Source organism: Oreochromis niloticus, linkage group LG3 (genome assembly GCF_001858045.2).
Source record: "Oreochromis niloticus isolate F11D_XX linkage group LG3, O_niloticus_UMD_NMBU, whole genome shotgun sequence".
Lineage (NCBI taxonomy): Eukaryota > Metazoa > Chordata > Actinopteri > Cichliformes > Cichlidae > Oreochromis > Oreochromis niloticus.
In genome coordinates, this window is record NC_031967.2 from 7,734,108 (window position 1) to 7,760,721 (window position 26,614).

At 42.3% G+C, this 26,614-nt stretch overlaps 1 protein-coding gene across 1 annotated transcript in view; it reads left to right on the plus strand.

Moving 5' to 3' along the window:
* Window positions 1-26,614, plus strand: part of nlgn2a (neuroligin 2a) — a 236,883-nt gene that overhangs the window by 190,772 nt on the left and 19,497 nt on the right.

Consider the following 26,614-nt stretch of genomic DNA (forward strand, 5'->3'; position numbering starts at 1 on the left):
ATGGAAATGTGGATGCACGCTGTATCGGTGCAAACTCCCCAAAGAAACCGACGATATTAAGATGGCTTAATGCTCTCATCCTGCACTCGCACACAAGCGTGCTGTACGCACACAGAGAGACACACACCACCTCCAGTTTGTCAGAGTGGGACGTTATTTAATGGAATCATGCTTTATTTTTTGTATTTTTTGCTCTTATCGGCCTTTCCGCAGACACCCTGGTTGCCCTGGCAGGAAAACAATGAAAGCACAAAGCCTTTTGTTTAGGACGAGTACCCTGCATTTCCACCATCGCTGCCCACCCGTCCCCAGAAAACAACCCACGATGTGCTCACACCTCCCCGGTGTTATTTCAGTGCGGTCGCACTTCCATCCCTTTGTCTGCCTGCATGCCCACCCTGCTTTTTGGCAGCACGTTCACCACCACAGATTTATTTTTTTTTTCCCTTTTCTTCTAAAACGGTCAAGATGTGCTCAGGAAGATGTGGAGGTGGGAGTGATAGAGGAAGAATGGCACAGGAGGCTGGAAGTAGGGCAGGGCTGTGCAGCCCACCTTTCATTATTATCAGCTGCTTTTAACACGGTGACTTCAGCAGGTCGGATGTTGATGCATGCATTGTCTCCGGGCCGTGAGCTGAAGTGCTTCCAGCTCGTAATGACGTCAAACACATTTACACACGAACACGTGCGTGCATACGATTTCTCCCTCTCTCTCTCTCAGGCACACGCACACACACACACACACACACACACACACACACACACACACACACACACCTTCATCAGCCTCCTTTTTTTTATTAACATCACAGTAGCTGCAAGCACCATCTTCTTTAATTTCTACCAGCCAGCTCCTCCTTCCCTAACATGGACGGTGTCATTAAAACATGATTAATTTCCTCTGAGGGGCATTTTCCTTCCTGCATACCACCCTAATATCATTCCGGCCTGATATGCATGCACACCCACATTTACTACATGAATTATAGAATTTAGTGATAGCAAATTCGTATTACTGTTTGGCAAATCTATGTCCTCGGGGCAAAAGGTGCGTATGTTATTGGGCCTAATTTGTGCATGGAAATGTTCCTGCTCTGCTCACATAATAAGTGCACACACAAAATTACCATCAAATTTGTAAAATGTGTGTAATGGAAAATTCTGCTCTTCCCTCCATGTGTATTTTAGTGAATGAGAGTCATCCTAAATCAGAGGATGCACGCTTTTTATATGCAATCTGCCGCTTCTCCGTATAGAAGCCAGTCACCTGGGTGGGGATCATATAGGTAGCGGTGAAGTTGTTCTTCAAAAGCAGGAGAATTCCTCAACTGAAGAAGCTGAATGGTGTCTGAGGACGAGGAAACCAGAAAAATGTGTGCAAGTGCAAGTGTCATGCATGTTAGGGGACCCAGATGCAGAAAAAGGAGGCAAAATAACTGACAAAAAAGACAAACTTTTAATAACTACTAAAAGAAGTCCAAGATTCAAAAAGTTCAAGAAGTCAAAATATCAAGCAAAACAGGAAGAAACAGAAAACAAACCTTTGGCAGCACATGTGGGAATATAAACAGAGACAAACAGAAACACCCCCCAGAAACTCTGAGGGAACTAAAAACACAAGAAGTAATAAACTAAAAATGGAAACCAAAGCTCAGCAAACACCAAGAAACTAAAACAGTAAAGCAATAAAAAGTGGCGCCAACTATTTAAGACAAACAGCGGCCAGAACTCAAATATAACTGCGAGAATTAAACCTCAGCATTATTAGAATGATGCTGAAATCAATACAGGAATTCATTTTTTATTCATATTTAAGTAAATGTTATTAAAAGAACTTTTCTACTTTCTGTGTTGATGTTGTTATAAGTAAAACTGATAAATTGATGAATGGCAGATGTGTGTGTGATAAACAGGGATGTGCCGATAAAGATCAAAGCCCTGCTGGTGTCCACGATAAGTGTGTGATTAAACACTCTATAATTACTTGCTGAGATTACATCACTGCAGCCAGTCTGCTGCCGGTTCAGCCACACACATGCAGGCGTATACTGTTTTTTCTTCCCTGGCACAGTATTGACGATGATAACTGTGATTAGTGAGTATTTTGTACGATGGCAACTGATTATTTCTTTGTTCAGTCGTGTTCTTTCTCCTAACACTCGAGTCTGCTAGTAGATCAAAGATGAAACTACATATTGATTGCATTTTCTCTGTCTGCTTACGGTGCCATTGAGCATACAATTCTCTGCACCCGTGCTCTTTTTCTTTCCCTTATTTTTCCATCCCCTCCACTTCTCTCACTCCTTCGTCACCCCCCCCCGATCTCTGTCGCGGACCAATCAATCCCATATTCTATCTTTAATGCGGTCTATCATAATTTTCTCATTATAATCAGAGAGTGATTGGATTCTGGGGTAAATGAGGGATTCGGAGAGGTAATTAGCAGACTAATAACTCCAAGTTCTGACATGCTGCAATAAGAGACGGATGGAAGGACTTTGAGTCTCTCATATGCATGGATGAGAGGAAGAAGGGCGCAGGAAGAGGAAAATCAGCCTCTTCTTCAAGCTCTCTGCACAGATACATCAGTCACAAGTCCAATATTATTCTGTGGCAGTGGGAGGAAGGGATAAGTGTGTGTGAGAGTGGTTATATATTTGCAGAAGAGCAGGCACGTTTGTCTGAATGTTTAATTCTTCTGCCAGAGTTTTCTCAGGAACTGAGTATGGCAGTACAAAAGCCTGCTAGAACGACACAGGCAGCACAGAATGACTTTTTAAGGCATCGGCCAATCAGTGTGCAGAATCGCTTGGTTTCATAGTCATGTAAACCCTGCACTTATAAGATGATATGGTGATGTTGAGTTGCTCGCTCTTGACACTTCACAGCAAGACTTCATTAAAATACAATCTATTGGACTCACTCACTTTAGGAAGCTGCCTCATGTGGTCATTTGAGGAACTGCAGTTTTGGCACTCGTATTAACAGACCCAGGACCAGATCATTCCAGTTCCAGTCCCTGCTGCAGTTCAGCTTTGCCAAACACATACAGCAGGAAATATAAAGTGGTATTAATCATGCTAATCGTGTTTCTTTTCAAATAAAGGATTTGCAGTTAGGTCATAAATGCGTACCATATTTAAACATGCTAACAGTAGGCTACATGGTGGACAGAGAAGCGGACAAACCTCCATGTTTGAGAAGAAGCGCTTGTCTGATCGTTGAGTTGCATCTGTCTGACTTTCTTATTGCCCGTCGCCTCGGGCGCTATGATACTGACAGCTTTGTCTCATTACAGGATCAATGAAAAACAGCTCCAGCAATTTCTGCATATAATGAAAAACGTGTTTATCTGATCCCCGATCAGTTCAGCCGCTGACTGATCTTTGTTGGTACGAGAGCACTTACTGCTTTGAGGGAGCAGTGTGGCTTACAGTACGTTTGCAGAAGTAATTCTTCTTTTGTTTCTGGCAGCTACCAAACAGCTTCAGGTTTGTTAGTAGCTCCTTCTGAACCAGAGGAGGGCTGACATTTATTTGCATGTTGGCCAGGCAGGCCGAGATGGGTCACAGTCAGACCTGAGATCTAAACAACTTAAACATGCATACTTTGTGTCCAAATCTAGTGTTGACTTCAGTTTGGTTTTAGATTTAAGCCCAGTAAAAACATGATGCTCTCAGTGTTTTTCTGATAACAGACTAAAACTGTTTTTCCTCTAAATGAGACTAGAATACCTGCTTAGGTGACTTGTTGACTTGCTCCCTTTAATGTCCAGCATCTAGTTGATCATACTTCTGCAACATTACATGACTCCATCTAGTTCAGAAAGCTCAGCCATCAAATGCTGGCAGACGGCAAACTTTGGACCACGTCCGATGCCATGAAATGATCGTAGAGTTGAGATTATGGTAAATTAATCACACGGCTATTTTTAGAAGGTGGATTTCCTTCTCTGCTTGTGATTAACAGACAGAATAAACACAGATTGGGTCTTAAAGTTTAAGTTTTTAGTTTTCATTTTGTGTTGTATTAAGTGAAACGTGCCATTAAAAGACAACTGTATACAGTGACAGGTGTGAAGTGTAACCAGGGTTCAAAATACTTCAAAGTGCAGCTTTTATAGTGCCACCATGATGTCCCTGTGTAGCTCTTTAGTCACACAGCAAGAGAAATTATGAGAATTTAACCAACACAGGCACTAATAGTCCTCCAAAAAGCTAGCAGTGCATGGGGCCATGTCGCTTGCTCCGAGCACACAGCTGCAACATGCAGATGTGCGAAGTTCTGCAAAGCACCTATGGACTGCCAGTGCACTGTGATGCCAGGCACTTTTGACTTCTTCAGAACGAAACGCTGCATGAATTCATTCCTCAACTGTCACCACCAATCAGCTTGATCCAATCCCATGTGATGCAGTCTAATTATAACTACCAGATGTAACGTGCGTCTCCGCGTTAAAGGACACAGCAAACGTAAATCTCTTGTTTTGTTTCATCTTCTTCATGCACTCTGTTCCCACTGCACGTGCTCCGTGTGCTTAAGTTTATGTAAATATTGTCATGTTTAACACATTTATGTAACACAGACAGACATTAGAGCTATAAGTTCACATTTTTCCTCGGGGATGAATCGTACCTTTTTACAGTTGCTTGGCTCCGCTGGCCTCAGGTGTATGTGTCCTGGCCAGCGGAGCGCGTGATTAGCCAGCGCTGCTGCTCATCCATCTTGGTTGGTGGAGAGGACGGGAGGGTTAGGCTGACAGACCTGGCTGGCCTGGCCTCGGGATACGACTATGTCTCCATCCACCTACCGACCGCACAAACACACACACAGCAGCAGCAGCAGCAGCTCCGAGCCTGTGGGTTAATGGCTTTGACTCCTGTCCACTCCATCTCTCCCTCTCTCTGTCTCCCCCTCTCTCTCTCCCTCCTGTCATTTTGTTGTCCTCCTCAAATGTTTGCGCTCTCCCTCTTAAGCTCTATGTGTCTTCATCACCTCCACATATCCACGCATCAGCCTCTCTTTCTGTGCCTTTCTTTTCCATTACTCCATTTGTTTCCTCCATTAATAGTCCATCTCCTCATTAGCTTATGCTAGTCCCCCCCTACCCCACTGCCATCTCTCTCTGTCTTACCTGGAATGCATGTTGCATATGTATGAGGGACGTGACAAAGTGCTGCCCTCAGCGCAAACACAGCCAGGGCGTCAGAGCTGTAGGATGTGGAGAGGAAGGAAGACTGAGAACAAGAAGAGAAGGAACGAAGAGGAAGAAGAAGAAGACGTGTAAGAGAATGAAAGGGAGACAGAACAAAGAGAGAGGAACTAGAAAGAAGCAGGGTGAGAAAACGTGGCATGCTGAAATAGAGGCGTGAGAAAGCGGTGCTATACTTGCGCCGTTTTCAAAAGGGAAGACCATGTTGCCACGTTTTCCCACCATTATGGTTCTTTATCTTTTCATACTCCTGCCATAGAGTGTTTTTGGCTGGAATAATAAAATGCTTCTCTTTGCTGGGTTTAATTATGGTATGCTGTTTGCCATTATCCAACCAGGAGGCCTCTTGAGATGCATTATCATGTTCACGCAGACAGTTCATTTTCACCATTTGTATATTCGTTGCACTCTGCTAGAACCAGCACGAGTTCCATTCAGCATTCATGAGTTTGGATCTGATGTTCGGATGTTACAGAAAACAGAGACGCCTTGTTTTGGAAATGCTTTTTTTTTTAAAAAAAATCTCCAAATGTGGTTTGCGTTTGGAGATGAAGAGATGTTTAGTGGTCCAGATTTTCTGAACCCAGTCTGGATACAGTCTGTATTTGCCAAAAAAATGAATTTAAGCTGGCAGTCTGACCAAGGCCTGGCATGCACGCGTCTAGAAGTGCAGCATTTACTTCATTTATCTTCATTTTAGTCATATAAAAATGTCTAAAACTATATTACAGCGCTGATCTTTGACCTCATTAGGGCCATTTGAATTTCAGCGGAAGACTGACGGTGACCAACTGTCACATATCGGATATTTAAAAAACTCCAACATAAATTCGTCCTGAAGGTGCTTTGATAAATCTTTTAATTCATTCATTTTGATTGTCTGGTCCTTAAAGGCCTGCTTTTATTCATGTCATCACAGAAACCACATTTACATTTGTGTTTTGGTGAAAAATGAAAAAAAAATAATAGTAATATTGGACCAAAAGTATGTTTAACCTGCTCTGATTCTGAAGGATTGTGCTTGCCTTAATCCCTGGCATAGAAAGAAATGATAAAATTCCACTGTGGATTTTAATGGGCTGAAATAACCTGTCCATACGGGTAATGAGTATGAAGCATTTCTTTCATATTTGGTCATGCTGGGCCGACATACTTCAGCCGTATTCACCGTATCTCGCTTCTTCAATCCTGATTTTTGTAACAGTAGTTGAATGCAGTCCCAGCTGTTTTTATACAAAAGCGGTCCAGTCACAGGACTACCGGGCCTTTGAAAGTAGAGAGGGAAAGGAAGTAGAGCATGAAACAAGTTAGAGAGGGGCTGCGCTTGTGTTTGAAAGAGAAGAGAGAGGAACGCTAAGATTATGAATGGCTAAAAGGGAAAAAGGCACGAAGAGTGGAGCAAACGAGAACAAGGAAGGGTTTTCACTCACAGTTGTCCATTCACTGTCACTGTAGGTAGATTGCATTGCAGTTTTTAAGTCTTTTGTTCGCAATGTGAAGTCTTTTAAATGCGGAAAGTCTTAAAAAATGAAACGTCTTTTTGTGCCTTTCAACAGTGAGAGGCAAGTGCTGGCAAATCTGAAGTTATCATCTTCTTATTTGATAAAGAAGAAAAGGTCTGATGTCAATTCGGGGAAGTGGAAGCCCTTAATATACACTCGAATTTTAACAAAGTAAGGAGAAATTGATAAAGGCGAAGACACTGCTAGGTCTGTAATGAATGAATTATGTGTGACTGTAATTCCTAAACAGCTAAAGCGATATTTTTCCCTTCGTTATTTAAGACCATTGTGCAGCAGCAGATTTATGAAAAAAACTGCCAGTGCCCAGATAATGAAGCACCTGAGTGTCAGCAGGTGTAGAGAGCAAAGATGAAGATGGGAGTGGACGAGGGGAGGAAAGAAGGGAAAACGGCAAGGATGCAGGCAGGTCGTCCTTCTTATCTCCAGCGATGGTTCTACCTTTGGCCAGTTGCCAGGCAACGGTGTGCTTGACAACAGCTGAGGATGAGTTGATGTGGCTCTCCTGTCACAGCAAGCAGTGGCGGGAAGCCAGTGTCAAACACTCCCTCCAATCCTCACAAGGTCAGTAAGAGGGCGCTCATCTTTTACCAGAGGGGGATCGGAGGTCATCAGCAAAGTCGGGGCAAAGAATTGGCTTATAAAACCAACCCGAAGAGGACGCGCTCACTCTTAAATGCTAACACGTGTAGCCACACCCCAAAATGCGAGGAATCATTTTGCAGTTGTGTGTCCGTGTGTGTGTTTGTATTTACTCCACCTCACTGTTTCATGCTGTATCTTTGAATAAGTGAGTGGCTGTGCACCCCCACTGCGTGTGAGACCACCTGCCTGTGCTTTGCTCCTTTTTAGTCTCCAACCAGACACCTTAACAGAGACCCACCACTGTTTACACCTGTAGCTTATGGTAATACAACCACTGATACACAAGCACGGATTAAAAAAATGGTGCGCACACACACAGAGTGAGCACTATCAGTGGGAGTCGAGAAAAAAGCCTTCTTGTAGTGACAGATGCGAGTAACTGAGTAGAAGAAAGCGAATGAAACATGAGAAGACATCTGAGAGGGCTGACATCTCTGAACATGTCTTCTGTCGTGTTGGTCTTACGTATTAACAATCATCAACATGAACTCAATAATATTTATTTTAATGCAATAGCTAAAGTAACCTTGCAGTTAAGTGTGTCTAAATGTTGTAGCTACAGTACTTTAAGCTGTTTTCAAGCTGACATTATTTATGGGGTGTCTGTCATAGCATGAAACATGAAAGGGAGGTTTAAAAATGTGGGCTAATCTGATTTGTAGACAGAAGAAAGCTAACTGGCATCGAAGCAGTGGCATGTGCTTTGTAAATGTGTAAAATAATTCTGCAGTTCATGTGAAACAATCCAAAAGCTTCTGCTCTGTAAAATCTGAATCAAATTTAACGTAATTTTGTAAAATTATCTGTCCCCCGAAAGTAATTTATTGCAAATGTGTTCATTAATAATACGAAGACAAGATTAATATCCATGCTGCACATATCATTCAAAAACAAACAAGGCCAAGTGTTAGTGAAAGCACTTTTTTAGACTATATATGCTAAATATACAGTCATCTGTAATGATAAAGTCACATGAAAGAAAGATGGAGTCTATTCTAAGTCTGTAAGTAAGCTTCACCTATTCCAGACTCAAATGTACAGCTAACTTCCACACATTATATTCATCTGTCAGAGGATGATTGGCAGCAGTGGGTAAGCAAAAGGGTATATTTGTATTATTTCACTTATTTCTTAAGAAATAAGAAATACTGCTGACCCCACCTCTCAGCTAAATAATACCCCTCACTTTGAGTCCTTTTTTCACTCAGAAACAATTAAACACAGATGGGACATTAATCACAGCATGCCTGAAACCTAAAAGGGAAGTAAACAAAGCAACAGTAAGGATGTCATCCCTGGAATTAATGTTCTGCTCCTTTGTATTTACCAGTCACGCGCTAATATATCAACTTTCTCTGGCGTGTAATATTTTAGTGCGGGAATGCATTGCTGAAATGCATCATTCCTCTCAAAGTTGCATTCATCCTGTGCTGTCTGACCTATTACACATGACAGATGAATGGGGGAAAGGGGATTTTAAAAAACCCACCTTATCGGGAGCCGTAATGTCACTTGCACTCTTACTTACCGTAAATCCTTGTTTTTCTTGTCTGCTGTTATATGTTAAGCTCCACATGTGCTTGCTCAAACCCTCCCCCGTCACGTTGGCAGTAACAAATGGCAGAATGAGGAAGTGTTCTGTTATGCCTGGCTGCCTGCTCTGCTTAAGAGAAATGGTGCGTTCACAATAATGTGATAATACAGCCCTGATGAGCTGTCGCTCAAACCCCTCGCTGCTGAACGAAGGGAGGCACAGCCTGTGTGCGTTTGCATGTGTGCGTGTGTTTGTGCTGATATTAGGGTGGGTAAGAGGGAGGGAACAGGTGTGTGTCTTCCCTCATTTTTATGTTAGTTTTCGCCTGCGTGTGTGTCTGCTCTGTTTTATCAGCAAACCTGTGCTGTGCTGCGTTTTTACCCGGAGTTTTCAGTGTGTCTGCCTCAGTGTGAGTACATGTGTGTGGCGAGAAGTAAGGGGAGAGTAGGTGTGTGTGTGTGTGTATTGATATGGGTATACGCAGTTTGTGTGTGTCATTAATTTAGCAGAGCTCTGGAAGCGTCCGGGCAGGCCAGTCTGTTAGCGTAGCCGCTACTTATTAATCAACCTGGCAGACAGACAGCGGTGGCACTGCCCCTCTGCCTGCCAAATAGGGAGCTGGTCTCACTCTGATAACTTTCAACACGCTACAGCCATTGCTCTGAGGATGCCAAATTAGGAGCAACTCTGGCTAAGATAAGTCTAATAGTCTCATGCTGTGGGAGGGTGATAGACTGTGGCTCGCCTAGAAGACTGATGGTTTGTGGTTGGTGCTGCAGGGCGGGGGTTAAAACGAAGAAGGCTACGATTTTAAGGAAGCTAGGAGAAGAAAACTGAGGAATTGCAAGTTGTTGTTTTTTCCTAGATAATCCAGAGAAGCTTCACTTGGAGGAAGATGTGGGCGTTGGACGTATCCACGCTTTAAGAAAAAAGCAGATTGACTGAATGCTGGTGTGCACAGCGGTTCTTCTGCCAGCAGAAAAGATGATTATTTACAATATTCATTCATGTGTCAGTCCAGCAGAAGCAATGTCACTGCCAATCTTTGCTGGCACCACTTCCACTAGGCACAAAAACGCAAATTGATCGGCCAAACTGTGACTTTGGACGGGTCAGAAGATTTAATCCCCCCGCTCTGTGCTGAAGTGTAAATAACTGTCCAAACCTCGAGCGCAGCAGAGTGGAATCTGTAAGTGTATTTGTTAATTTGGTTCCTTTATGGTCTGCTAAACTTCAAGACTTCATCGCTTGGTCCCGATGAATGTTTAAGGCAATTTAAGATCATCTGAATAATGGACATTTCTGGTGTGCAGAACCATAAAGAACATTTTACACAGTGAAGGGTTTTTAGGTTACTCTGCTTCTATTTATGAAATATGAATTATTCATCAAAGCCTCGGACGTCTCGATGAACGGTACACATACATGTTGACTTTGACTTACTTATCTCTTTCGCTTACTTTCCGTCTCGCTCTATTTCACTACCATACTTTAACCATACCAGTGTTCTGCGTAAGTAGACGGACGTTTAAAAAAATATGTCAGGCATGTTGATTGGCCAATTCTGGCCAGTGATAGGGATTCAGCCAATCACAATGAGCAGTCACTTGTTCTGGGATGCTAACTGGCTGAAGCTAACACTAAATCCCCTTTCCTGCTATGAGAATCTTCACCTTGTGATAGTTTGACCTCAAAGATGCTTAATGAAGTCATGCAAGGAAAATACAGGCTGTACTGTAAACTGTACAAGTCCAAGAACAGTTTGGTATTTTTAATATTTGACCCAATATGACCCAAATCGTGGCCGTGCTCACAGTATTCACTTTTTCACTCCCTCACCTACTATTGAGCGCTCGCTTTGTGCTGAACACAGTTTGGCTTACTTCAGTTGTGCTGTATCATCCCACACACGGCTGATGGCGACTGCCCATGGAAAGCAGCCTAAAATATTAACATAACTCTCCTTTGTTGGTATTGCAGATATTTGACAAGCTAGCTAAATAACAAAATATTACTCATTTATACAGTTTAGACTCAGAAACTGTCTCAAAATTTGGGTTTTTTATATGTACTTCATGCTCAGGTTTTAAGAAATCAGTTTTAAAAAGAAATCAGTAAGTTCTAATAACATAATATAATCATTTCCAAAGTTGCTTAGAGCAGTTACACATAAGAAGTCCGTTTTTAGCTTGTTTTCAATGCATTAGCATTCCAGTGTGCGGGGAGGGCACAGCTAACAGGTGAGCCATTTCATACATACGAAAATAGAAGAGTTTAGTGGAGCTATAGGTCAGTGGTCACTAATTCCAGTAGGCTGAGTCATTCATCATTATATGTAAAATAGGCTCTCCTGCTGCTAGAGTCTACATTCTTTGTCTTTATGTTGAAAGTTGTAAATGAATTCCCTTTTGTGTGGATTGTTGTGTGTTTTAGCTACACTGGGCCACAGTGCATTATGGAGGGTGGATAGCATTACCTCAGTGAGTGCACATTAACCCCATTGCCCATTCCCCCATATCAGTTACTGTCAATCAAACAGGGGGAACGACAGGAACGACTGGATTATGGGGCAGGTCACCAAACTTTAGTGTGTATTCTGCATCATATTGCTAACATTTATTCTATTGTTTGACTCTGCAGAGAGCAATGACCGTGATCACACAGTAGAGCTACCCACCACTCAGAGCCGGTGCCAAAAACCCTGCTGACCTTTCAGGATATACAGCAGGATTACAGGGGATGCATGAAACATATAAATGTAGGAGACATCTCAGAGTTTCCAGAGAGCACACGCTGTACTGCGATTCTGGCATTTCAGCCACTTTCAGAATCGAAGGTCACGTTACAGACTTTTCCAAGGAAGACTTTTCCCACCCTCCGACTGATAGCTGAGTGCGTAGTGGAAGGGATGAAACTGTGTGAATAGCAAGCCTTTTAATGAGCCTACTTTGTATTCAAGCTGTTACTTTATTTTTTCTCCGTTATGAGCTGCAGTCAGAATGAAGTTGGAGTGTTGTGTTTGTTCTTTGTTCTGATAAAAAACAGATTTTCCACACAGTCTTTTTATTTCGTCTTGAAAATTCTTATTAAGCTTTTTTATTAAGCTAAAATCATTTTTTAATAAGAAAGCATGTGTCTCTAATTTCTCTCTAATTTGCTGAAATATACGTCCTTGTTTTTTTAATTACTGTTATCTTAGATAAATATGATTTATCAGGACTTTCCTTGCAGTACAGATCAATAAGAAGTTGGACTTTGACTTTTTATTAAAAACAAACAACAAAAAGTCTGACACAGATGTAGCATTACATTACATTTACTTTACATATGATTGCATGCTATAGCATTAAAAAACATACACTCAGTATTTGATTTTTCAGGGAAAACGCCCCAAAACAAAACAAAAACAATCAAACATTGTCAGTCTTTCTCACAGGCTTTACCGAATGCTAACACTGTTAGACGCGGTGCTGCTGGGGGGTGATACAGCACGCTGTGTAGCAAAGCTGGAACAGCTGTGTGGCGTAGCTGCAGGCTTCAGATGCACTGCTGCTAGTGCGGGGAGAGAAAGAGGTGATAATTAGTCAATATAATTAGGAATTTAATTGGACGGATATAAATGATTAACTCAAAGTAGAATTAAGTCAAAAGATTTATCTGATTATTTTCCAAAAATGTATAACTTAGTAAAATGTATAGCTTATCGATCATCATGCATGTAAATATCTCAAAATTCTAAATCCTCTGCAGTGAGGGGTAACGTAATAATATAAGGCTTTTTGTTGACCTTAAAGACTGTGGTGGATGTAAGACAGATTTTAATGGGTTGTTGACATGACCCCACTCTACACCAGTTGACAGAACGACGCGCACACAAACGCTACCCAAACCATAACCTCGCTAATATGCCCTTTTACTGAGGCCCGGGGTGTCCAAGTTCATTACCAGGCCTCTGGAGAACTTCAAGACATGTTGAGGTAGCCATTTAAATCAGCTGTGTTGGATCAAGGACACATCTAAAACCTGCAGGACATTGGCTCTCGAGGCCTGGAGTTGGACACCCCTGACTTAGGCAGTACAAGGGTCTCAAAAGTGGCTTTTTTGGTCCTCTCAGTTGGTCCCTGTGATTCAATTGCAGAGACACAGGTTGGATTCAAAGGAGCCTGAGAGCATAGGTTTATAGTAATTTTGTTTCAAAGTAGGTCTAGATTAAGATAAGATAAGATAAACCTTCATTAGATAAACATGCTAATAGATATTTTCTTTTACTTCACAGTTCTTCTTCTTTGTTGGTAAAATTGACTTTCAAAATAAGTAATTACATTTTTTGTTGCTTATTTCTCTAAGTTAATAAATACAATGATATATTATTATATTTAAATTATTAAGAAAATACTTATATGGGGTAAAAGATTAGATTAATCACAGCCTGCTAAGATAGTCTATCAACAAGTGTGTGTATATGTTGATAGGGTACGTTAGCAGGCTGCTCCACTGTTATTGCACAGTTATTACAGGGTTTGTGGGAAAATTCAACATAGGTTCCTGATGGAGTCTTGGTTTTCTTTGCCTGTTTTGGACTGCATGGTTATGTAGAGTTTTTAAAGCAGTAGTTGCAGCTTTTGTTGTATTGGCTTGCCCTCTTGTGGATGTAATGCAATATTTGAATGGTTCAAACTTGTGTTTTGGGGTTTTTGTTCAATTATTTTTTCTGAAAATAACCAGCTGTGGCTAATGCTCAAGTTTGGAAATTTTAATATGGGTTTGCTGACATTTTTCTTAAAGGCCCAGTTACCAGTGTAACTTTGAATGCATGGGATGGCATCTTGGAGAACATTAAATTCTATAAAATTCTAAATGCAGGTAATAATAATGTGAGAGTTTCACGGGCAGCTTTTAGAGCAAATTAATTCATTTTTTTCTGGAAAAAAGTTAACTATAACTAGCAATCAATCAGTTGAGTAATTATGTAACGTAGTGCACGAACTACACACCCTGGATATAATCCAAAGGCTCTGCCATTCTTGCACACATAAAGTATCGTGATTTTTGGCAAAAGGCAATTAAAATTCCTTTCCATTGAACACAGCAGGTAATTTATTGGGTCATTTAGAAGCTCAGACAGTTGTCGTGTACAGACAGCCCCGCAGTTTATTCTGGCTCAGAGAATAAAAGAGAAGAGTGATGGGCAGTGTGATGAAGAAAGAAGAAAGGTGATGAAATGTACTGTATTCTGTCAGCAGAGTTGGTGTCACCAGCTCAGGGACAGTCTGACGTGCACATGATGGAGGTTTCATGTCTGGGCTTGTCGTGGAAGACCTCGCTGAATTAGAGGAGAGAAAGGGGCCAGTGCATTCAATAACACTGAGACAGTGGGAGGGGGAACAAATAGATAACACATTGTCTTTGAAGGTAAATGACACATACTTGCAGTAACTGCTTGCACTGCAGATTGTTTAGTTCTTTCATTTAGATGTTGGAGACGTCCAACATTCAATCTTTTGTTGTTTTTCCCTATCTGATGATGAGTTTACTTGATTCTTTGTTTGCCCTTTGCATAGCTGTGATAACTGGGCTGCCATCACGTCATATGTGTAGACTCCCATGTTGAAGTATTAAATAGTATGTTAACTATAAATAGTTTCCCCCTTTTATAACAACCGAATGCTCGGTGAAGTTTTTTCATAACGCGCCTGTTTTAATTGTGTTGAGTCTTTAAGCTAGCAGCTGTAGAAGCTAGTTCAAGTCCCTGAACCATAAACGTTGTTTGTGTTGTTCGATCTATTTCAGGCATTTTTAATTTAAATATTTGTCAAATAAAGTGTTTTACGTCTCGTAAAATCCATCAAAGAAGCTTTTGCTTCTAGTAGAATTCTTTTTTTTTTTTAAACTATTAGCACTAATTAGCAGCATTCGTCTCTATGTGTTTATGTTTTGTACCCATACAGTTTATGAATGTGATCGCTTACCAAGCTTGCTGTTCTTGATTACGTCACTCTCTAGTCTAAATATGGTTACATCCAAAAAAAGAAATCAAAGGCTGGTGCTGAGACTTTAAACTGCAAAGTGGATGTAGGTCATAGTGGCTACGTCAGTCTTCTATGAGACTGAAGAGGAGTGCTCTCTCTTTGGTTCTGCGCTGCTGCATCATTGTAGGATATGAATGAAATGTTCTGCGCTCTCTCCTTGTCATCACATTAAACATTGCCAAGGCCCACAGGCTGAACATTGAAAACACTGGATGTAATTGGTTGCCGTGTGCTACATCATACATGATTTTTCCAGTAGTGCGAACACTGAGAGATGACGGAGTTTCCTCTCACAGTCTCGTGTTGTTCCATTTGTACATTCTAAATCATCTTCTGGTACTTCCTCTGCACGCGTTACAGATGTGATAGATGTGCTCGCGACACAGACCCGTCTTGTGAGTTGATCATGCAGCGAGACGAGCGTGGTCCTCCTGAGAGTGATTTCATTCACGGTTTTCCCCGTGTGCATTCGTAGCGATACGACAAAACACACATCACGAGGTCGACAAACAGAGTTATCTGGCTTCTCACGCAGGAGGGGCGTTTTCCATTTGTAAGTGATGCAGTGAAGAGAGAAAACCATCACCTCTGACAAAAGCCTTCGGCAAACTTATTTGTTGTTGTTTATTATTATTATTATTGCGAGAAATAATGGAAGCTCTCCAGTAGCCTTTAACTTCAGGTTGATAGTACGTGCTGATGCACTCTACCTCTGTTATCCTGCTGTCAGTGTGATGGGATCTTCATGTACGCTTTCAGTATTCACTGGGGACTGTAGCTGTTTGTTACTGTTTTGGTGTGTTTTTACCTCTTGGGTTTTTCTTTTGTTTGTTTTTTATCCCTCAGCCATAAAAGGCTGATGGCGTATTGTCGTCACCCCGCCGAGTGTTCAGGCAGAGCAGTGTGGACACTCAAGTTTGTGAATGTGATACTCTGAGAAGGAGGCAGGGAAAATTTTCAAATTCATACCCTAAGTGCATCTACTAGGAAGGGGAGGAGTAGCCACTCTTATCAGCTATAATTAGGAAAATGATGCTACAGTTTGCAGAGGCTTACCAAAGGTGGACAATAGAAGACTGGAAAAATGTTACTTGGTTTTAATGAGTCTCAGTTTATGCTGGAACATTCTGATGGTAGGGTTTTGGCATAAACAGCATAAAAGCATGGACCCATCCTGCCTCGTCGTATAAGGGATTCAGGATGCTGGTGGTGTAATGGTGTGGCACACTTTGGACCCCTTAGAACCAACTGAACTTTGTTTAAATGCCACAGCCTACCTGTGTGTTGTTGCTGACCATGTACATCCCTTTATGACCACAGTACCAGCAGGTTAACACTCCATGTCTTAAAGCTCAGGTCATCTCAAACTGGTTTCTTGAACATAATAAATGTTTCCAGCATGTTGTTGAATTAATGCCGCGAAGAATGACGACAGCGCTGAAGGTAAAATGGTGTCCAACCTGGCACGAGTAAAGTGTACCTAACAAAGTGAGTGTAAGTGAACTGTAAAAGTAACATTTTTGTTTCCAAAGGGGTATTACTAATTTTACGTTAGTGTAATTAGTTTTCCAAACCTTTTCTGGAGTTTATTGAAAGAGCATAAAGATTCACAGTAAAATTTTCATCTCTAGTTGTTCATTTCATATGATGAATACCAAACATCAAATGAACTCTGATCTGCTGAAAGATGTTGAAATATGGAATTTTTATTTCATTATACATATCAGTGGGAAATATTCTTATTTATTTTTACTGACATGCAACAGTGTATGTAATTATAGACGCTAAATTTCATATCCAACTCCAGGCCTCGAGGGCCGGTGTCCTGCAGGTTTTAGATGTGTCCTTGATCCAACGCAGCTGATTTATATGGCTGAATCACCTCCTCACCATATCTTGAAGTTCTCCAGAGACCAGCTAATGAACTAATACTTTAGTTTAGGCATGTTGACCCAGGGTGAGATCTAAAACCTGCAGGACACCGGCCCTTGAGGCCTGGAGTTGGACACCCCTGCAGTATGCCTACTTAAAAAAAACCCTTTATTTACACTGTGGCTGGAGACTGTGCTCCAAACAGTGAGTCTATACTTGCCAGCATCCCCATACATCATAGAGTACATTATTCAGGACGTCATAATTTCAGTTGCACAAACAAATAACAAAGTAACATAAATTATAACAATACTGAATATTCATTATTGACAAAATAAAATGAGGTAGCCTTTATTAGTCTCAGAGTTGTTACAGCAGCAGAGTGAACAATATTTCTTATGATATGAACAAATAATAAAGTGTTCCTGACATAAATTAATGAATTTGTACATAAAAAAAGAAGAATGCAGAATATTACGTGTTTGACATATTTCCTGGGGGAGGATCTCCCCACACACACAGCTAAACATGTGTTAGTCACACATTTTCCCGGGTTTAAGCCCTATGACTGTGTCAAAATAATGTCTGTGTGTGTGAAACTAGACACACAACCAAATAACGTGGCAGCTGGCAGTGCAGCATTTTTCCAAAACATTATTTATCTAAGTTGTTTACTCAAAAATACATAGAAGGTCAAAGTAATTGAAAGCTTGTGTGTGTTTGTGTGTGCGCGAGTGCAGAGGTGTTTGCGTGAAGGATGAGCAATCGAGGGGGATTTGAGAAGCTGTCTTCCGCAAACTTCAGAGGCAGAAGTCAGATTAGTTTCTTTATGAGCCGGAGATAAAGCCCAGAATTCCCTTTGTCTCTCAAGCACGCGGGCTCGTGTCAGCCTCACTTTTGATGTGAAGCAGACTTATCTGACGGTAACCTTTCAGAGCCGAAGGCATTGGGCACGACTGCCATTGAGTCATTAGAGTGAAAAACATTTTATGATACCATTTGCATATTTTAATTACAACACCGCGGAAGTGGAAAACATCAGACATCTCAGAGTTGTTGTGCTTTAAAAGGGTGGGATGGTCGTGTAAAAACAAATGCATACAGGTGTGTGTGTGAGGGAGGGAGAATTAGACGTATGATATACCGGTTAGCTCACAGAGTCTTGGAGAGGTTTGGTTTAAGCGGTTGCAGCAGAGGAGCATATTAACACTGACACTCCCCCAGCGAGGCCTGCTCTTTGAGTTGAGATGGAGGTTAGCAGCTGAATAATGATTTCAAACACATTTTCAAAAGGAGCAGATATGGAGCAGTCCCTTTTCATTGACATGCATTGAGGTGAAAATTGTAGGACTCTCTGTTCACTCTCAGCCCAATTTAGTGATGCAGCATAACACAGAAAAAAAACTTATTCCACAATAGTAAATAACAGATTGATTTATGGACGCTGCACAATGGAGGCTGGTTAACGAGAACAGAGCCCGTCTGTGTCATCGCCTTTTTTTCTTTTGTTTTTTGTTACACAGTTAGGGGACGTTTGTGCAACACCGCAGCACATGGTCTTATTAACAAAACCCGAGCTCAGCTAAATTGTAGCACATTGGCTATATGCAGTGCAGTGTAGTGGAGTTACAGTATGTAGGCCAAACCCAGCATGGGATCCATTTGAAGTATTTCACAACTTTGCCAGTGTGTAGTGGAATAGCAGGGGTCTACTTTTAGCTCCACAGATTCACGTCCATTCATTCCACTTGCAGCCTAAGAGGGTGAAATTGTGATTAGATAAACGCACACACACAAACAGACACAGAGAAATATGCAGATAAACATACAAATAAGTACAGTCGGATACTCCGAGAGACACGCGTACATTCAAAGACCCCCGCAGACCCACAAGGAGTGTTTACCCATTTATTTTTGCTGTTTGTTTGTTTTGCTCGGTAAATCCTAACCACCGCACAGCTGCTGCTGCTGCTGCTGGAGCAGGCGCGGACACCAGTTCGGGGATTCATTAGCTCTTGTTTTTCCTCCCCTCATTTCCCCACTTTTCTCGTCTCGCTCCTTTTTCCCTGCGTCTCGACACAGGAGCGCTGTAATAGTGGTTCATTCCATGGCCGGACCCAGTTTTAAGCGCTCCAAGTCTGTAGGAATAGTTGTAGAAAGGGTTTGGAGGAACTTGCTAAAAGTGGAGAGGATGACCTCCAGCGATGTCTTCGAGGTTATCTCATGTTTAATATGTAGCTTGCACAGTTTTAACCGTTTAGCCTGTTGTGCCCACTGGCAGCATGAAGTTGGTACACTTCAGCATTTACCAGGCAATGAGGAGGTAATAAAAGATGCTCTCAGGAAGAATTACAGGTTGTTAAACACCAAAGCTTTGCAATTTTTTTTGCATAAAATAAAAAGTTGTGGCACATTTGAATTTTCCCTTTAGCTCTGTCTCCTTGTGCAGCTCAGTCTTTACTGTTTTTAGATCTAACCACTTGCTCACGTGCACTTTGCAGTGTAACTTCCTCAGACTTGTGCAGATAGCAGATGAGAGATGAACCAGCCCAATTCATCACAATGAGATTTATAGCATGCTAAAACTAGCAGGTATGCTGCAAGCATTCAGCATTTGCATCTCTGCCCACGATGATGACCTTGAAGAAGGCGAGAAACTTTACAATCCAACTTCTTATTCTGTAGTCTAAACCTGCATCCACAATGGAAGAGACCAGAGAAAGTGAACGACATTCCAAAACTTCAAGCAAATAAGATAACGGCTGGCAGCCGGAAGCATGCGGGATCCAAGATTAAAAAAATGTCTTAACTTGCAGCCGAGCAACTGAAGTGACTACCCAATGACAGTGAAGACTGGCGCTGATTGACACATGACCTAGTAGTAGATGCATTAAAGAGTCACCTAGGAAACTGGAGCCTGGAACGTCCACGGCAACCAGAGAATTCATTTATTTGGAATGACATCAGCTTCAAAGCGATGTGCGAACCAGTGACTGGCTTCCAGTGTGGACGCGCCATATGGATATCTCATCCTCTGCTGCTTCAGTTTGACACTTGCAATTCTTTATTCAGCCTTTTAACGATTTTAAAGTTCAGCATGAAAACAATTAGACATGTTAAGGTCAACCATTGATTCATTAGGCACAATTTCACTGCTTTTAAATACCTGGAACGTTTCTACACAGCTGTAATCCTTTTCAAGCCAACAATTATTGCATTTTCTGGATGGAACACACTAATCGACTCTAACGTCGCATCCTGTGAACGGGTTGGCAAATGAGTGGATAAAGAAACTCAGTGTGTTGTTTTCTTGTGCCAGCCGTGCCGGTGACTAAAAACACTTACTGTAGCTGTGCTAGTGCAATGCACACAGCTTGGACTATACTATACATCGTGTCCGATCTGGCCCACGGCACCCCTATTTCACCCGCCATTACCCTCCGACTGGTTGGAAGACCCCAGGGACGGACACACCCGAAGGAGCTGAATGAAGGATAAACAGGAGTGGGGCGAAAGAATTCAGCTGAAGAAGAGATGTAGAAACACAAAGAAAAGAAGACAAGGAGGCGAAGGCTTTTCAATTCTGAGCGCGCACACACACAACACGGAAAGGGCTCATGATGGGAGTGTGTGATGAGGAGGATGAGCTATTGTTCCTAAGGGCTCTAAAAGTGTTCACAGGGCAACAAAACCTGATCGATAGACGCACACCTCCACTCTATAAAGACTCTTGTTAAAGAAGAAGAGTGAAATAGATACTGGTCTTTCTCTCATCCCTGTGGACACACACACACACACACACATACACACACACACACACACACACACACACACCTGGCAATCTATCATCTCACTTCCTCTCGCTGTGTTTGTCCCTTTGTGACTCATTCTGTCTCTGTCAGCCACTTCTCCTTTGCTGCCATCCATGTGTGTGTGTTCGTCTGTATCCCTCTGACACACTTGGACTGGCCTGTGACAAAAACAAGAGCAATCACACCCCTTCATGCTTAACATACACAAACACACACACACACAGAAGCCTGCATGGGCAGATTGAAGGCTACGAGAAACGCTTGTGTGCATATGGTCGTGCTCTGCTGGGAGCTGGCCTGGTTTCTCTCTCACCAGTGTCAGGACTTCAGATGCTAGCAGCTCCAGCTCCAAACCCAACCCTGAAAGGAAAAGAGTCAGAACCACAAGGGACGTAGCAGATGAAAGAATGAATGACATGAGAGTGAATGCAGGAGCGTCCACGAGGAGAGAGACAGAGTGCAAAAAAGTTGATGCATATTCATTCCATGGCCGGACCCAGTTTTAAGCGCTCCAAGTCTGTAGGAATAGTTGTAGAAAGGGTTTGGAGGAACTTGCTAAAAGTGGAGAGGATGACCTCCAGCGATGTCTTCGAGGTTATCTCATGTTTAATATGTAGCTTGCACAGTTTTAACCATTTAGCCTGTTGTGGCTAAATGGTCAGCTATTAATGATTCAAATCTGAAACACGGAAAGGATTTTTTTCTTCAAAGTTGGATTCTTGAAAACAAAATGTCCTGGTTTATTTGCTAACACCTTTGATTACTTGAGGTAACAGCATGTGTGCACGTTATTGTTCTTACCTCTTACCTGAGCTTCATACAGCGGTGCAGTTGCCACTCGGAGAATTCGTTTATTTGGATTGACAGGTGAGATGCTGTGAAATGAGCATGTACAGTTCTTCAACATCACAAATCAGCATTTCAATCACTCTCCTTCACATATTTTCTATTAAAATGTCTGTCAGAATACAGCCGTTAATATGAGAGAAGGTTGGTTAGGCTAATAGGAGTTTGTGGAAACCCTTTTCCTGCAGTATCACACAGAAAGTCAATTCAGTTTTATTGAAAAAATCACCAAAGCAGTCAAATCAAGCCACTACAAAACCCCAACAATCAGATGATCCCCTATGAGCAAGCTCTTGGCAACAGTGGGAAAGAAAAACTCCCTTTTAACAGGAAGAAGCCTCCAGCAGAACCAGGCTCAGGGAGGGGCAGGGCCATCTGCTGCGACCAGATGAGTGTGATGTTCACATGTCTGCACTGTAGTAGTGACTTTATTAACATCAGATGTGACTGTATGTAATATTTTGTGCTCTACTGGACATCCATCAGCTGTTAGACACAGACTGAAGTACGGCTGGCCGACATCTCCTACCCTGCCTTTTTCTCCCGCTGCCTCTCCTCATGAGTAAAACCTGCTGTTGCTCTTTATTATGTCTGTGAGATTACAAATAACAATCGGTGCTTGTTGTTAATAGAGCTCTACCTCGTCACGTCTACTTGTTTGCAACTCGCTAATTTGTACTGCTCTTTGTTCTTTGTGTTGATCATTATTGAAATGAACCTGCTGCTTCTGTGTTCACAGATTGGTGTTTTGTTTTGGGGTTTCTTTTAGTATCACCTGAAAACTTTCTACTCCCATCAGCTTTTTTGCTTTTTTTCTTGGTTACTGCAGTGCCGCGCTAATCTGCCCCACTCAGTAAATCTAGCTAACAAATGAATTCCACTTCCTGTTTCACAACCATCTGAAAAGTTACCCCATGTTTACTGAATGATTTCAGGGGGCGGTTTAGCAGTGATAGCAGTAACTCAGTACAGATCTGTGTTAAAGGTTCCACACTGAGGCTGATAGCAGTGACAGTAAACTATCAGTAAAGCCGGATCATAAACCAATCAGCAACTGAAACAACTAAAACCTGTTAACATGTAAAGTTTTTCACACACTACTTTGGTAACTCCCTGATATATCGCGTCATATGTCAAGCAATGATGTCTTTCATTCCTACTGGTAAAATAGGTTGATATAAATCTCCCCACTTCACATGGCTGCAGTTATTTTACCCGTTGTTGCTACAAGTTGCTGATTTCATTGACTTTCCGTCTTGGGTCACCTCATAGCCACTAGTGTCTTTCTGTGTGGACGTTTGTTAAGAGATGAAGAGTTAAACTGAAGGATAACGATGTGATGTTCTGCTGGGAAGCATCAGGATCAGCTGCTTATCCCCTCGTGCCAGACATCACCGGAGACCCTCACAGGTGCCGTTTTTCGCCCTGTTGAATCAGAGCTGTGTTGATGGACCTACACGGTATCAGACAGGTGTAATGCTGGGCCCGATCGATGCATGCATACAGTGATTTTTGTGAGCCCTCATGCATCAGTGGTTTTTCGACTCCAGCCCAGAAACCGCAGACTCCGGCAGAGAGGTAATTACTGAATATAGTAGCATTGATTGGCAGCGTGACAAAATGGGGTTTGATTGATTCAAAGCTTTATAACTTAAAAACGAGAGGCCGCTGTTTTATTTTACATCACCATTAACACACCGCTGTTTGTTTTCTCTGCCGTGCTGAAAAATCAAACGTGACTGTTACAGAAAAGGAGGATTTGGACGATAAGAAGGAGAGGACAAAACAAAATAAAGCGTTAGGAAGGCCGCGAATTGAACTCCCTGCTTCTGATGTTAAGCAGGTAACCCTCTCATTTGGTGTGTTGTTCTGCTCAGGAAAGGACTGGCATCAAACACATCTCAGCACACACACACTCACATACACAGGGGTCCTGACCAGTAAGAGGGCATAAAATCTGAATAATTTCACAGATAATTTGGTTGTCACAGGCTGGCAATAGCAATAACAACTTTAGATAGAGAGTGAGCACAAAAGGGAAGTAGAGAGAAGAGCGGAGCGAATCACCCTTAGCCAATCGCTGTGTCTAAGCCAAAGTGGTGTTTGTGGGAGGATTAAAAAAAAAAAGCTCCTTTTTAAGCCTGTCGAAGAAAATGAGGGGAATCGCTCTCATTTCCCCTTTTCTCCTGCTTCCAGATCGTTCCTCCTCTCCTTGCATCACTCAGCGTGACCCTTTGAAAAATCCCAAAACGTTTAGCGTGGCGGCAGGATGATCGCGCGCTCCAGCTTCGGCGATGGTGGCATAAAATATGGGGTGCTGTAATTGGAATTATGCACTTAGACACAGTTTGGGGATGTGCAGTCTATCCAGCACACAGGTGGCTTTCATCACCTCGGAGAGAAGCAGGCAGCGGTGTGCGTGTGTGTGTGGGTGTGCGCAGCCACATATTGAAATTGTGTGTCCTATACATTATTCAGATGCTTCGAGCCACCACATCTGTTCGTTTCTCTGAGCAACACACACACACCTGATAAACAATAATTACTCTGCTGCCTGGCACCCGTGTCACCCTCTAACATTGGCTTTGTGCGGCATGTAGTGTGTGAGGAGTGCTGTTTGTCACCTGTACACACAGATCATAATGACAGAAATAGCTGCACACAAACAACAAACCTGTGCAGGATAGATGCACCACAGTTTGCCGTGCATGTGCTCACAATTCACGAGAATTCGCATGCACACTTTGGAGTCTGTGGAGCGTTTCGGAGGGGTGCTTACGTACTCGCGTGATCCCCGTGTCTTTGCGCGCTTACATGTGTGTGTTGTGTGCCGCCTGTGTTTTGGGAGAGGAGAGAGAGATAAAGAGAAAAGGAGGCAGGCTTTTCTGTGGCGTCAGCCTTTGATCAGTGTCCCTCTGTGTACGTGTGTGTGTGTGTGTGTGTGTGAACCAACCCCTGGTGTCTTGGAGGCAGATGAAACAGTGTGCCTCTATCCGGGGCTCACAGAACACCCACTATCCTCCTCGCCTTTTCCTTTACTCTCGTCTCTGCATCGCCCCCCCCCCCAACCACTGTTCGTTACCACAGCCATTTTAAAGGCTATTCATGCGGCGCCGCGCCTTTCATCTTGCATTGCTGCGTTTTCACCAGCTCCTCGATTTCTTTTTTTTTTCTCAAGCCTTTTATCAGATTAGAGCAGACGGGGGTAGGTGGGGGGGAGGACGGGTGAAGTGGCCTGCTGTTGTGCACTGTCTCTCTGTCAGATGGACGCAGCATGGGGGTGCAGAGAAGACGGCGGCTTCGGCTGTTATGAAAGATAACACGAGGATCTGGGGTGTCTGCTGGCTCTGTGTGGCCCACTTCTCTGTTTTGCTGCTCCACCGGCACAGCCAGCGTGATAATAGATGCTTCAAGAAGCTGCACAATAATGATTATTTCCCACCTTTGGACTTTGCTGCCAGAGCTTTCTCTTTTTCTTCTTTGTCCAAGAAACTGTGCTGACACAGAAATATTGCTATGCATTGCAGTAATTAGCCAAATTAATGACCTCATTAGCATAATTGGTTATGTTTAATATATCATGGTGATTACAGTAGGGCATTAGGCAGCTTATTTGCCTCTTGTTTGTGCTCGGCTTAATTAACGCACCCAAACATGCTGCTTATTTGTGAGTGTTTGTGGCCTTGTAAGAGCAGCACAAAAGCCGTAATGGAATGAGATGCTTCTCGAGACGCACTTTGATCTGTTTTGTTTTATGGATCGTAAAGGTGAACTGTAAAAATGAAAGAAAAAGTAGGAAAATATTGATTCATTATGTACTTGACGTAATTAGTTTGGTTACTGCTGTAAACTCTGTGCAGCATCGACAGCTAGTTTGTGGTGCAGTGCAATTAAAATGAAATATTCATGCACAAAAGGTGATCAGGTAACACCCCCCCTCCCCTCCCCCGCCCTGCAACAAACTTCATATTCCTCATCTCTCCATGAGCTGGATTCATGTGGCCGGTAATGAGCTCACCACCTTTCTCAGAGCAGTAAAAGCCCTCCCTCCTCAGCAGCAGCTCCTGCAGTGTGGGGGCTTCTGGGTTTATGGAAAGAAGTTTGATTATCCAGTTTTAATGCATTCATGTAGGTGCAGCAGGCTCACTGGTGCGTAGTTAGACGAATATGTGAGTAAATCCCAATAACTTGTGTTTTTACTGTAATTCTTTGGCTGTTCTTGTGTTTAATAATTATCATCAGGTTTTCTCAGTGATTTCTCAGCTATAGCCACTACGTATTCATGCCATAATTATGTGGTTTTACTTTATAATCCTTATTTGTTATCAAGCATGTGTTTCTGTAGTATGTGAGGGATATTTAGAGAAAATGCAGGTGGTTATTCTTGTTTTTACCACAAGGTGGCAGCACATCCTCATGTGTAAGCCCTTAGTAAGTCCCCTTTTCCCCCCTCTCTATAATTCCTGTTGAATTATAAGAGAATATATACAGTTCTTGGTTGTATTTTTAGTTTTTAATTTGGCTTGAGTTATTTGTCTTTATTTAGATTTTCCTTCCTTTATTCTTCCTCCACAGACAGATCATTAGTCCCCATAAATACAGTCAGGCCTAGCTGTTTCACAGTGTAACCAGCGCTGAACAGATTAAATGTATAATAAATTAAGAAATGTTTATGCTGGTGTGCTGGCTCTCAAATTCCCATTATCTTGATAACACTACTGAGACCCCCATAGCAGATAACGTACTGTATGTTTGTGTTAGAGCTGATCAGAGCAGCTACCAGCATACAAGTGTTCAGCTTCCACTGTAGCAGCTTAATTGATGACCTTTCCAGTGCACCTGTCTTTAATAAAGCTTTAATTAGAAGCCCCGTTAGGATCTCAGGGGCTGCCAGTTAATGGGTACTCAAATAGGAAAGATTTAGGTCTTTGGTGGAACAATCGAAGATACTTACCAGTAATCGTGAGAGGCAAATGTCGGCGAACATCATAAAGGGCGAGGTATTATTCGGCTGCTCTGATAAACGGGACGGTCGTCTTACGGGGGAACTTCGGGAAGCGTCGGCTGCTTTATCGTTCCGCGGGGGGAATTTGATTTGAAAACAGCATTCTGTGTCATTATGAGGTACAATGAAGAAATTAAAC